At 36.6% G+C, this 13,839-nt stretch overlaps 1 long non-coding RNA gene across 1 annotated transcript; it reads left to right on the forward strand.

The window, feature by feature from the left end:
* The first annotated feature begins 4,851 nt into the window (after positions 1 to 4,851).
* On the forward strand, positions 4,852 to 9,775 carry LOC141555663 (uncharacterized). Its single transcript, XR_012486292.1, has 3 exons — positions 4,852 to 4,903; positions 5,370 to 5,465; positions 9,539 to 9,775. It is a non-coding gene; the product is annotated as an uncharacterized LOC141555663 (long non-coding RNA).
* Positions 9,776 to 13,839: the final 4,064 nt, after the last annotated feature.

Genomic DNA, 13,839 nt, shown 5'->3' on the forward strand with positions numbered 1-13,839 from the left:
TTGATCATATTATGGAATGGTATTTCATTGCTACGCTTTTTAGCATTTTAAAAAATGTAAATGAGTAATATATTTTTTAACAAAGTCTTTTTCCAGTAATAATTGATATAGTAATGTTGTTTTGTTGTTTTCTTATAAATATTATTTGTTATAGTAGTTATTTTCCTAATGTTGAACCATCATTACATAACTTGTAATAACTGGCTTCTTTATAAGGGAGGCTCTTGAATTTATAATCTTTCCTAGCCCAGGAAAAGATGTAATTATTATGAAGGTAGGTTTATAGAAAGTAAAACATGTGCCATCATAAGAGGTTTTTAAACTAGTGTTATGAAGAAGTCAGAGGGAGAATGGCAGCAGCAAGCAGCACTGGCAACAGCAACACAGCAACAATTGAGACTAAGCATTGAAGTGATGAGAGCCTTTCCCTCTTGCTCACTTGCTCTATTTATTAGGATGATTTTTTCTTTTCTTTTTTTTTTTTTAATTTATTTTAAACTTAAATACAAAATAGTAAAAGAAAAAAAATTGTCATGTGCACAGTAGAACATGAGAGGATTCAAAATTTAAAAGAATCAATTTCCATTTCAGGAAATCTAAATAATAAATGCTCCACATTCTGTTCAGAGCTATCCAGCTTTTCCTTGCTTCATTGCAGGTTTTCTTTTGTTTTCTGATGTGTACTTTTCACTTTATTTTCTTTTCCCCTTCCTCCTCATCTCTCCCCAAGAAAGGCTACAATTTAAATATTTCTCTATCTACACACATACACATGTACACATTTTTATATATATATATATATATATATATATATATATATATATATATATATATATATATATATATATATATACTGACATACACATATATACACATATGCACATAAACACATATATACAAACATGTGTACATAGATATATATGGATACATCTATTTATATCCATAATCATACATATGGACATATATCTTCATATGCATCTATTTAAAGTTGTACTATGATTATTTGTCCTCTGTTTCTCAAAAGGTAGGTAACATTCCTTTGTAAGTCCATATTTTTCTTTATTTTTCTAACTCCATCAACTTATCATTTCTTACAGCACAGCAATATTCCAACCTCATAATATCTAGTTAAATAGTCTAAAACAATATTGATCAATATGGCTGACATACAGTGTATTTTCCCTATTTATCTCTTTTGATTAAATCTATTTTAACTTTATCTGAGATCATCATTACTATCCCTCCTTCTTTTTTTTTTTTTTTTTTTTTTTGGTGTATCTCTTACTTCCTATCCCTCCTATTTCTTAATCAATCCCTGTCCTCCAGGATCCCTCCCATATCCCCTCCAGGATCTTCCCCCCATCCTATCTTGTTACTTTCTTATTTCTTTCTGAATTTCGAAGATTTTTATACATACATACATACATACACACACACACATATGTATTGTTCCCTTTTTAACCCATTACCTATAAGAGTAAGATTCCAGAACTACCAGCTTTCCTCCCCCATTTAATTCTTCTGTGTCAGTAATTCCTTTTGTATTAAGGTATTTTGTATTAAGATAATTACTTTTCACTTTTTCCTACACAATTTTGCTTTTTAGAATCACATTATACTTAGCTCTACCCCAGTCTTTATTTCAAACTACTAATTTACTAATGACAATCTTAGTCATGGTTTATAGTTCCATATATAAAATGTAAATGGTTTGTCCTTATTGAGTTCCTTGAAATTAGTTTTTGATATTTACTTTATATTTTTGCAACAAAATTCTGAAAATCTCGCAATTCATTGAATATCCACTTTTTATCATTTAGAATTATGCTTAATTTTTGCCAGGTATGATATTTTTGGCCTCAATTCCAAATCTTTTGCTCTTAGATATACAGCTTTCCAAGACTTGTAGTCTTTTACTGTAGCCATTGCTAGGTCTTGTGAGATTCTAATTGTGGCTCCACTATATTTGAACTTTTTTTGTTATTGTTATTGTTGCTTATAATATTTTTTCCTTGACTTGGGTTTCAGAATTTAGTTATGATATTCTTGTAGATTTTCATCATAGGATGTCTTTCTGATGGTGATTGGTAGATTTTTTTTTTTTTCTATTTCTACATTTGCTTTTTGTTCTAACACTTCAGGATAATTTTCTATATTTCTTTTTTTTATTTTAATTGGGGCAATATAGGTTAAGTGATTTGCACCACCTAGCGCCCCTCAGTACAATTTTCTTTTCTTTTCTTTTTTTTATTATTACAATTCTTTTTTTTTTAAATTATTGTAGCTTTCAGTCCACTTATTCTTATTTTTTCTCTTCTTCATTTATGCTCCAGATCAGTTGTTTTTCTTATGAGATATTTCACATTTTCTTCTTTTTTTTATTCTTTATATTTTATTTTATTATTTCTTGGAATCTTATAAGTTCACTAGCCCTTTCCCAATTATAATTTTCAAGGAGTTGTCTTCTTTAAGATTATGGATCTCCTTTTCTAGTTCATTGACTTTTTTTTCATAATCTTCTTTGTCAAGTCTGGGCTAGCTCCTCTGAAGGGCTCAGAATAAGTCCTTGCCCCACGTTGGGTACCAAAATGTAATGTCCTGCCATCTCTCAGTTGTAATCCTTCTCTGGGAGGAGGTTTCTTTTCTGTAAAATCCTTTTCTCTGTGAGCAGGTTTCTTGGGAGGCTTCTGGAGCCTCCAGCCAGAGGGAAGGTAGAATCTCGAATCCTCTTCTTCCTGAATCCTGTCTCTGAATCTCCTCGCGCTTCCCTGAAGTTCTCCCGGGAAGTTTTGTTCTCCCAGTCTAGACTGTCTCCTTCCAGACTGCCGTCCCAACTCAATGTCCCAGTCTAGACTGATTTCAGACTCAATGTTGCCTTCTTTTATCCTCGAAGAGAATGGGCTTGTGAGAACTCAGGGGCTTGTGGGAAATACTTCAACCAATGAACTTGCTCCTTTTAAAGGTGTAAACTCCTTTAAATATGTAAACTCCTTTTCAGAAGTCTAAAGGTGTAAACTCCTTTTAAAGGTTTGAACTAAAGGTGTGAATTCTGAGCTGACAAACTGAGTTATCACCTTGTAATCCTAACACTTCTTGTTTTTCTTGGATTGTTCTTATTTTTTAAAAAAAGTTTCCTCAATCTCTTGTTTTGATGAGGCAATTCAGGATATCAGCAGGAAACAAAGTAAAAATCTACCAGTGGGGATCTGGTATGGAATAGAATGTTGGCCATAAAACCACAAAAAAGAAAAAAAACACAGAAGATATGTCCTTAAATGACACATGTTCACTGGGTCCTTTTGTCTCTTCCCCTATTGGGAGATGCTCAGCATTTTTTTTTTTATCAGCCAATCCAAAGCCTTCTTGTCCTATAAAAGAACTACTCTTTTGGCCTGCTTGTGATGTTCTTTCCCTTAAGGAGAATCCTCTGACTGTCTAAACCTCATTAAGTGGCTTTACTTGACTCAGAGACAGTTTCAGCCTAAATTAATTCAGAGACAATATTGCAACACCCCCACACCCCAACAATTTTTTGATTTTTGAAGTCTTTTACATTTTTCTATGCTTTTTTTTGGGGGGGGGGGTAAGTGACTTTATTTTTTTTTTTGCTTTATTATTCTCCTATGAAGATGAAACCTGATCTTCTGTATTCCTATAGTAACTTTCTATGATTGGGTCATTTCTCCTTTGCCTGCTCATTTAAAAATATAACAGCTTGTTATTGTAATCACCTGTAGTCCTGGGATGTAGGGTATACAGGTCCTTTTTCATTTCTCACCTCTGGCTTGGGATTGAAATCAAGAACTCTGCCCTCCTGTAAGTGCTCACAGCCAGCATTGATCCTCCTTCTCTCCACTTGCACTGCTTCTGCATTTATTGGGCACATTCTGGTCTCTTCTGGAGGGGCTGGTGTCGCTTCTCAGCAGAGATTCCTTCAATCTTCCCCCATTCAGACATAGTATCCCTCTTGCTGTCTGGAAGGTAAAACTCCCTGTGAATGGGGCCTGGGCTACCTCTTAATTCAGTTAGGCCCAGGGTTCACCTGTTTCAGTGGAGCTAGCCTGAAGATGTTTATTCTTCAAGGAGCAAAACTTCCCTCTAGAATCTTTCTTTGGATCTTCTCCAGTTGTCCCTGGAGGAACAACTTTTAAAGAAGGGGAAATCTGGGGCTTGAAATTTTCTGATCTACTTCATCATCTTTCCAGAATCCTCCCTAGGATGATATTTGAAATATAGTTATTGAACTAGCATACTCTGTACTACTGCCAGGCCAATGGTTAATATATTCCTTTTTCTGCAGAGAGTATTCCTTTAGGAAAACCCATTTGTTTTATTATTACCTAAATGTGGTCATCATTATCCTATCAAACATGTCTCTGCTCTTCTAAACTTGTTTCCTAGTTGTTTTATTTTTTTTTCCCTAGGTAAAAGTAAGTCAATTAAACATTTATTCTGAATTAAGGTCTGCTGCCCAGATCAAGAATGAGAGGGAAAACCAGTGGATACTTGACCACACATAATTTAATTAACTAGGTTGCTTTATTTTTAGCCTGGTGATCTTTGGATAGCCTGGGAGTTGATGGTTTTTACTAATTCTATTAATAATCTGTATTTTTAAACTTTTTATCTTTAGAGAAACAAGAAGCAATAGAGAACTGAAGTTTTTGCCATAGGCAAAATGAGCTAATACTCTTATGAATTAATCTTTTTATCTCTGAATAGACAGGTCATTCTGTACAAGGTACATTTTGGTATTTTTTCCCCTTCCCTAGTAAAGAAGTTGGGAGGAGGAGTTGAAAACTTCAAAGGAAGGTCATGCTGTGAGTCAATGCCATTTAGTTGTTTTGTTGAAGAGAATCAGTTCTACCCAAGGAAGAAGGAGAAAGGCCTTCTCAGCCAAACTGTCAGTATCTATTTATTATAACTGCTCATAATGAATATTTTATTGATATATTGTTTTGATCAGCATTTTATTTAATATTTTAAAAATCAATGTATGTTAGTGATATTAGTGTTTAGCTTTTTTTGTTTTTTGTTTGTTTTTCTGTTTTATTCTTCCCTGGTTTGGAAAGTAGAACCATGTTTGTCTAAAGGAAAGAGTTTGGTATTTAAAAAAAATTTGTTTTTTATGTGTTTGATAAATTCATTTGCAAACCTGTCTGGATCTGGAGGGTTTTGTATCTTTTTGAGTCATTTATGACTTGCTTAATTTTACTTCCCAAGATTAAGTTATTATCATCTTATCTATTTCCTATTTTAGTTTCTTTTGATAGTTGATAAGTTATCTATTTCATTTAAAAATTAAGTTTTATAGTCTTAAGAACAGCAAAAGAAAATAAATTTCTTTTTGTTTTATTTATATTTCTTAGAGGCATCTAGATGGTATAGTAGATTGAGAACACTGGGCTTGGAATCAAGAAGACTTGAGTTCAAGTTTGATCTCAGACAGACTGCTTACTGCTTGGGTAAGTCCCTTAAACTCTATATCAATTTCCTCAACTGTAAAATGGGGATAAGAATAATAGTACCCACCTTCCAAAGTTGTTGTGAGGATCAAATGAGATAATATTTATAAACTGCTTAGCATAGTACCTGACACTTAGTAGGCACTTAATAAATGCTTTTTTCCTTCCTTTTATTTTTAACTTAACTTCTTTGAAAATTTTTTCTTTTCCTTTAAAAATCCCATTAGAAATGTTTTAAAATCAGTTTTATTGGTCATTTCAAAATAAAAGAGCACTTTAAAAATTTGAATTTTTGCTTCCCCTGTCCCACCCCATTACAGTGAATTATTGAGATAGTATAGGTTTCTAGGTCAGAAGAGAGTTATCTTTCTGGAAAATGGAAACAATGTTTGTCTTCTGAGAGGGAGGCAAAACCACAGGGTGGCACTATGAGCCTGAACTGTGGAAAACCTGATGGCAGAGATATTTTACCAGAATGTCAAAGTGTAGTTGTGATGCAAAAGAGAAATTATGAATTTCTTTGAATAATTGATGTGAATCTCATATTTGTTTGTGGGTAGCTCTGAGTACTTTGAATTCTCTACTTTTTTTTTTTTTTTTTTTTTTTTTGGTGGAATGAAATAAAAGGTATCCTCACTCTCAATATGCATATGTTACCTTGAGTGCTCATAGCTAAGAACTCAACATTCACATTGATGGAAATTAGATACAAACATATTTTCAGATTTTCTTGAGGAAACTCTGGGTAAAAAGGTAATATAAGAATCAAAGAAATTAATACTCATTTTAGTTCATACTTGAAATAAATCTAGTATGTATGAGTGAAGATTTGGGAGGGTCTTGGCTTCTAGGTTATATTATGTCCTATTGATACCTCTTGTTTTGTTTTGTTTTGCTTTTGCAAGGCAATTCTAGTTAAGTGACTTGCCTGGGCTCACATAGCTAGGAAGTGTTAAGTTATGTGAAGCTAAATTTGAACTCAGATCCTCCTGACTTCAGGCTTGCTCTATTCACTGGGTCATCTAACTGCCTTCATAACTTTTGTTTTGACAATGTGGTCATTTGTGATTATTGCTCTCTCTCTGTCTCTCTCTCTAACTCTGTCTCTCTGTATCTCTCTCTGTCTGTCTCTCTCTCTCTCTGTGTTTCTTTCTCTCCCAGTACATTCTTCCTTGAAATAAAGTAAAATAGTTAAATAAAATCACCTAATACCTCAGAGGCCTTTCCAGCAACATCAGGGGTAAAGCAAATATGTCCATTGCCACCACTATTATTTTATACTATTACAAAATACAGTAAAGGAAATTGACAAAAATATACATAGGCAAAAAAGAAGCATTTATAGTTTTTGCAGATATTTTAATGGTTTACCTAGAGCACTCTAGAGATTTGACTAAAATTAATTGAACTGCTCAATATAAGCTGCAAGATATAAAGTAACACACCTCCCTAAAGTCATCAGCCTTTCTGTATGTTACAAAACACCTATCAGGAAGAGATAGAAATACAAATGACAATAAAAATAACTGCATCATGTATAAAATATCTCGAGCTCTACCTATCAAGTCACACTTAAGATTTATATTGTACTTTTTTTTGTTATTCCTTAGGGAAACAGGAGAGGGGAAAATGTAGCCTGCATGTAGAGGACTTTGACTTGGCCAAGAAAAAAGCCACTTTTTCATCTGATGCCAGAATGTAGGAAGAATTAATTAGTGGATTAAGATATTTGAAAGATGGCAAATGAGAAGGGAGAGAGGGACCTTGGGGGAAAGCCTCCACTTTTTTTTTTTCCAGTGAAGTATAAGACAAGGTTCTCAGAAGAGAAAGGGGTAGCATACTATAAAAGAACAGGAAGAAATAGGAAAGAGTAAGGAAAACCTGTCTGATACTCACTAGATCTATGTGTAACTAAGTTCTTTTATGATACCCCTGTGAACATCAATTTTCTCATCTATAAAATACACATAAGAATGTCATGCTACTAGATATCACTGTGGAGCATACAGGAGCTATACTTTTTCCTCCTAGCCAAATTAGGGATGAAACTGAAATCCTCATAGATAACATAGACTTTAGAGACTACTGGGGTTTCTGAATGGGACTTTCTCAAGTTCTTCTTATCCATTCAGGATAAAAGGAGATTTTAAATTCTAGAATCTCTATCCTCAACAGCAACATGACTCCTACCAGCTCATTCTTTGTAGGGAAATTTAGTTTGATGGAAAATCTAGGCTAATTCAAGTTTTAAAGAGAGTTATAAGATCACCCCTAAAACTGAATTGAAGCTTAGTAGCTCTCACAAAGGTCTCATAACCTCCCATGCTAGGATCACAGGGTCCTAATGCGGCCTAGGAAATGCAACACCTCTCAGGGCCATCCCCTTTACACACTCTCTCTTTTGAGGTAACAACATATCTACCGTGGGGACAAACTCAGTTATGGAAAGACAATTGAGTTTACAAACTCCCATTTGTAGTGGAGGGATAGGAAGATAGAGAAGGATTATTGACCCACACTTAACACCGTACACCAAGATAAAGTCAAAATGGGTTCATGATTTAGGCATAAAGAATGAGATTATAAATAAATTAGAAGAACATAGGATAGTTTACCTCTCAGACCTGTGGAAGAGGAAGGAATTTATGACCAAAGAAGAACTAGAGACCATTATTGATCACAAAATAGAAAATTTTGATTATATCAAATCAAAAAGTTTTTGTACAAACAAAACTAATGCAGACAAGATTAGAAGGGAAGCAATAAACAGGGAAAACATTTTCACAGTCAAAGGTTCCAATAAAGGCCTCATTTCCAAAATATATAGAGAATTGACTCTAATTTATAAGAAATCAAACCATTCTCCAATTGATAAATGATCAAAAGATATGAACAGACAATTCTCAGATGAAGAAATTGAAACTATATCCACTCATATGAAAGAGTGTTCCAAATCACTATTGATCAGAGAAATGCAAATTAAGACAACTCTGAGATATCATTACACACCTGTCAGACTGGCTAGGATGACAGGGAAAGATAATGTGGAGTGTTGGAGAGGATGTGGGGAAACTGGGACACTGATACATTGTTGCTTAGAATACATCCAAGCCATTCTGGAGAGTGATTTGTAACTATGCTCAAAAAGTTATCAAACTGTGCATACCTTTTGACCCAGCAGTGTTACTACAGGGCTTATATCCCAAAGAGATCTTAAAGAAGGGAAAGGGACCTGTATGTGCCAAAATGTTTGTAGCAGCCCTCTTTGTGGTAGCCGGAAACTGGAAACTAATTGGATGCCCATCAATTGGAGAATGGCTGAATAAATTGTGGTATATGAATATTATGGAATATTATTGTTCTGTAAGAAATGACCAACAGGATGATTTCAGAAAGGCCTGGAGAGACTGACACGAACTGATTCTGAGTGAAATGAGTAGGACCAGGAGATTGTTGTATACTTCAACAACAATACTATATGATGATCAATTCTGATGAATGTGGCCATCCATCAATGAAATGAACCAAATCAGTTCCAATAGAGCAGTAATGAACCGAATCAGCTACACCTAGCAAAAGAACTGTAGGAGATGACTATGAATCACTACATAGAATTCCCAATCCCTCTATTTTGTCCACCTGCATTTTGGATTTCCTTCACAGGCTAATGGTACACTATTTCAAAGTCTGATTCTTTTTGTACAACAAAATAACTGTATGGATATATATATATATATATGTATATATATATATATATATATATTTGTATATACACATATATTGTATTTAACATATACTTTTTCCCCCCCTGAGGGGTCCTCCTGAATTCAAGGCTGGTGCTCTATCCACTGCGCCACCTAGCTGCCCCCTAACATATACTTTAACATATTTAACATGTATTGGTCAATCTGCCATCTGGGGGAGGGGATGGGGGGAAGGAGGGGAAAAGTTGGAACAAAAGGTTTTGCAATTGTCAATGCTGAAAAATTATCCATGCATATATTTTGTAAATTAAAAGCTATATAATAATAATAAAAAAAGATAGAGAAGAATTGTTGTGTTTTGTTTTTCAGGCAGAGAGAGGATGCTGGAACTCTATCTTCCCAGAAATCAGCAGGAGTGAGGATCACTAAATGTCTTTATTCTAGATCTTTTCAGTCTCCTCCAACGCCAGGTCACGAGTGCGAGAGAGTTCTACCACCCAAGTTTCTCTTCCTCCTCCCACACAAGTCACTTCCCCCCTCTTTGTCCCACCAATCAAGTCAGCACAGAACAGCTGGGGAGGGTCAACCTTCAAACAAGTTAATAGGGAACTGTCCAATTGGCAATTAGTCTCACTTGCTTCATTATCCAAGTGCATTGCTCAGTTCTAGCCCTTTACAAGAGGAGAGGACAGATGAGCTGCCCTTTAGTCACTTTTAGTCAAAGATAAGAGAATCAACTACTGTTCTGGCTCTACTTCCAATTAGATTGCTCTAGCTCCTTCTATTTCCAGTAGATGATAATGCTGGCCACCTCAGGTTGCTCTCCATTCCATTGAATAATCTCTGCTTTCATTCCCTATTTCTGTGCTTATGGTTCCCCATCATTCCCACATTCACTAAGATGTAACCTCTTCTGTTCAATCATCTGTATGCTTACTCAAGCCTCAATGCTGAAACCCTATCTAAGGCCTAAATCCCACATTGTATTTCCTCCATCTTCTCAAACTGAGACCAGTTGAAAACCTTAACCATCTCCAGTCATCCTGATCTACATCTGGCCACTGGACCCAGATGTCTCTGGAAGGGAAAGTGAGGCAGATGCTCTGTCCAGCCCTCCCTCAAATCCAATTCATTTGCATGTCATGGCATCCCCTTCCTGATGTCTTGGTCCTCTTTGAGAATGAAGGGCAAACAACAGCAACAATCTTGATGTAAGGGAATGGAGTGGAGGATAAGAGGGAAAATACAATTCCCAAGATGCCTGGCTAGCAGACTTCACATTTGAAATTTTCAGCAGATAAGCTGTTGCCATAAAAGTAGCACTTACAGGACAGGATGGTTGTGAATTTCAAGATAATGTATATAAAGTGCTTTGTAGATTTTAAAACTACATACATGTTGATTATTTAAAATATATTGCTGTTTTTGTTCAGTTTTTTCAGTCATGTCCAGCACTTTTTGACCTCATCTGGAGTTTTCTTTGCAAAGATACTAGAGTGATTTGCCATTTTCTTCTCTAGTTCATTTTATAGATGAGGAAACTGAGGGTTAAGTGACTTTAATATATAGGTTTTTATTTTGTGGACTTCCTGTTGCATCATTTCCAATAATGATGATGATGATGATAAAATCAGGGTTTGGTCAGTAGTGTAGTGTTAGATGTAGAGTTAAAGGTGCACTTTGTGACAACTATGACCAACTGATCCATTAATAGTTTATTTTCTTGCTCTTTGCCCTTCTAGAGAAAGCATTTATCATTCTGAATCTGGAGTCATTGTTCTTTCTATTGTACCACACTCTTTCCCTAGTTGAACTTTTCTCAGTTCTTCTTTATCTCTCTACAAAATTGTGACAGCCTTCCTCTTCGGTTCTCCTCCTACCTGCCTACCTGCTCCTTCTCAGGCTTCATAGCTGCGTTATCACATATCCTACCCCCCTAAATATGGATGTTCCCCAAGCTGATGTCCTGGGCTCTCTTTTCTCTCACTCAGTGATCTCATTAGTTCCTTTGGGTTTAATTATCATCTCTTTGCAGTTATCTCCTAGCTCTATCTAACTAATCTTAGTTAGACTAACTTTATCTGAGAGAGTTAATTAACTAACCTTATCATGATAGCCCAGTTGTACATCACCAACTACTTTTTTAATTTTTTTGAATTTTTGAGGACATTTTGAATTGTAATCATCTCAAACTCCACATATCCATAATATCATATACTTTTCCTCTAAATCCAGCACTCTTCTAAATTTCCCTCTTTAAGTTAAGAGTATCACCATTCTTCTAGTCACCATGGCTTGAACCTTGGAGCCATCTTACACTTCTCCCTCTCCTTTCTCCTATGTATCCAACCAGTTGTTAATTCTTGTTGATTGAATCTCTCATATATATATTTCTATGTCTAAAATCATGTGTTCTAACCTGGGTCACTGAAGTAACTTCTTAATTGGTTTTCTGGACTCTCCAATCTATCTTCCATCCTCCTTTTAAGTGTCTATTTATTATTCACAAAGTACTATGCTAGGCAGTGGGGACAGTAAGAGAAAACCTCAACAAATTCTTTGCCTCAAAGAGCTTATATTCCATGAAGGGGCATAATACATGTATAAATATGAAAAAGTACAATGAAAGATAAAGTGAGGAGGATCTTCAATTCAGAAAAAAAGGTTTTGGATTTTACATAACCTAGTTAGCAGATGTATTTTAGGAGGGGAGGGAAGGATCAGGTTTTGTAGGTTTTATATCTGTAAGAGAATTTAGAGATAAATTTTGTGTGTTTTACTAGAAAAGTTAAGCTTTAGAAAACTAAGGCTCTCAAAGATTGCCTAAAGTTTCACAAAGGCAGAGCTAGAATTAGAATTTAAATCTTTTGATTTTAAATCCAATGCCATTTCTTTGATAATGCAAGCAGTGGATAGAACACAGGGATTGGGATCAGGAAGGCATTAATCTGAATCCATCTTCAGACTCTTAACTAGACAAGTCACTTAACCTGTATTTGCCTCAGTTTCCTCAACTATAAATTGGGGATTATAATAGCACCTTTCTCCCAGGACTGTGGAAAGGATAAAATGGGATAAAATGTATAAAGTGCTTAGTCCAGTGCCTGGCACATAGTAGGTTCCTCTCTTTCTATGCCCCTTTAGGAAAATTGATTTGTCCATGTGGTTAGGATAGGGAGTCAGGAAGAGCCAGGAGACAAGAAGAACAGGTAAGAGATTGTTAGAATGATTACTGATATCACAAAGCCTTTATTCAATTGCTGTTTGCTTGGAATGCTCTATGAAAGGCCTGCCAGCCCTTGTGGAATTGTGGACAATCTAGTCCCTTTTTTTATTTGTTTGTTTTTGGATTTCTTATTGCATTTGGTCTCTATACAATTTCTGCTTCTTCTGGGTCAAACCTTGGAATTTACTGCAAAAGCAGGTTTAGTAGGCCAAGGTCGAGCATGGAATCTAAAAGGGGAGCTTAGCCAGAGATGAAGCAAGGCTAAAGCCAGGCCCAGGAAAATCAGTTTTAGGCTGGGGTCAAAAGTAATCAGCATCAGGCTAGGGTCCAGGCTAGATTGGGATCAAGGTTCATCAGGGTCAGACTAGGGTTCAGGTTCATCAGGGTGACACTGGGGACTAGGTTTATCAGGGTGAGATGGGGGTCTATGTTTAGAGGGAAGGTGGGGTGGTTCAGAATTAGGCTGGGATCTTCTACATTTAGGGGAAAGCTTGGGTGCTTCAGGGTGAAGTTGGTATCTACTATGTTTAGGGGGAAGCTGGGGTGAATCAGGATGAGGGTGGGATCTATGTTCATGGGGAAGCTGGGATGATTCAGGGTGAGGTTGGGATCTATGTTTAGGGGGAAGCTGGGGTGATTCAGGGTGAGTGTGGGATCTATGTTCAGGGGTAAGCTGGGGTGATTCATGGTGAGGGTGGGATTTATGTTTAAGGGAAAGCTGAGGTAATTCAGGGTGAGTGTGGGATCTATGTACATGGGGAAGCTGAGGTGATTCAGGATGAGGGTGGGATCTATGTTCAGGGGGAACCTGGGGTGTTTTAGAGATAGGCTGGGATCTATGTTCAGGGGGAAGCTGGGGTGATTCAGAGAGAGGGTGGGATTTATGTTCAGGGGGAAGCTGGGGTGATTCAGGGTAAGGGTGGGATCTATGTTCAGGGGGAAGCTGGGGTGATTCAGGGTGAGGGTGCGATCTATGTTCAGGGGGAAGCTGGGGTGATGCAGGGTGAGGCTGGGATCTACTTTGTTTAGGGTGAGGGTGGGATCTATGTTCAGGGGGAAGCTGGGGTGATTCAGGATGAGGGTGGGATTTATGTTCAGGGGGAAACTGGGATGCTTCAGGGTGAGGCTGAGATCTTCTACATTCAGGGGAAAGCAGGCGTGGTTTAGGGTGAGGCTGGTGTTTAGGTTTATGGGGTAGCTAGAGTCCAGGGTTAATGTGACTGCAATGAGTAGCATGAGGGAAGGATTGTGGTTTAAATGGGAAGAAGGCTCTGGGCTGAAAGAAGGACCCATCTTGGGATAAGTAGGGCCTACTTTCACCCCTGCCTGATGCAAGGGGTTCCTCTTTTATGTCATGTCTTCCTCGCCTTCTGCCAGGGTGACCTCTAAGCGGGGCTGGTGATGCATCAGCATCCAACTCTTCCTGGGCTTGACCCTGCTGTGG

Source organism: Sminthopsis crassicaudata, chromosome 1 (genome assembly GCF_048593235.1).
Source record: "Sminthopsis crassicaudata isolate SCR6 chromosome 1, ASM4859323v1, whole genome shotgun sequence".
Lineage (NCBI taxonomy): Eukaryota > Metazoa > Chordata > Mammalia > Dasyuromorphia > Dasyuridae > Sminthopsis > Sminthopsis crassicaudata.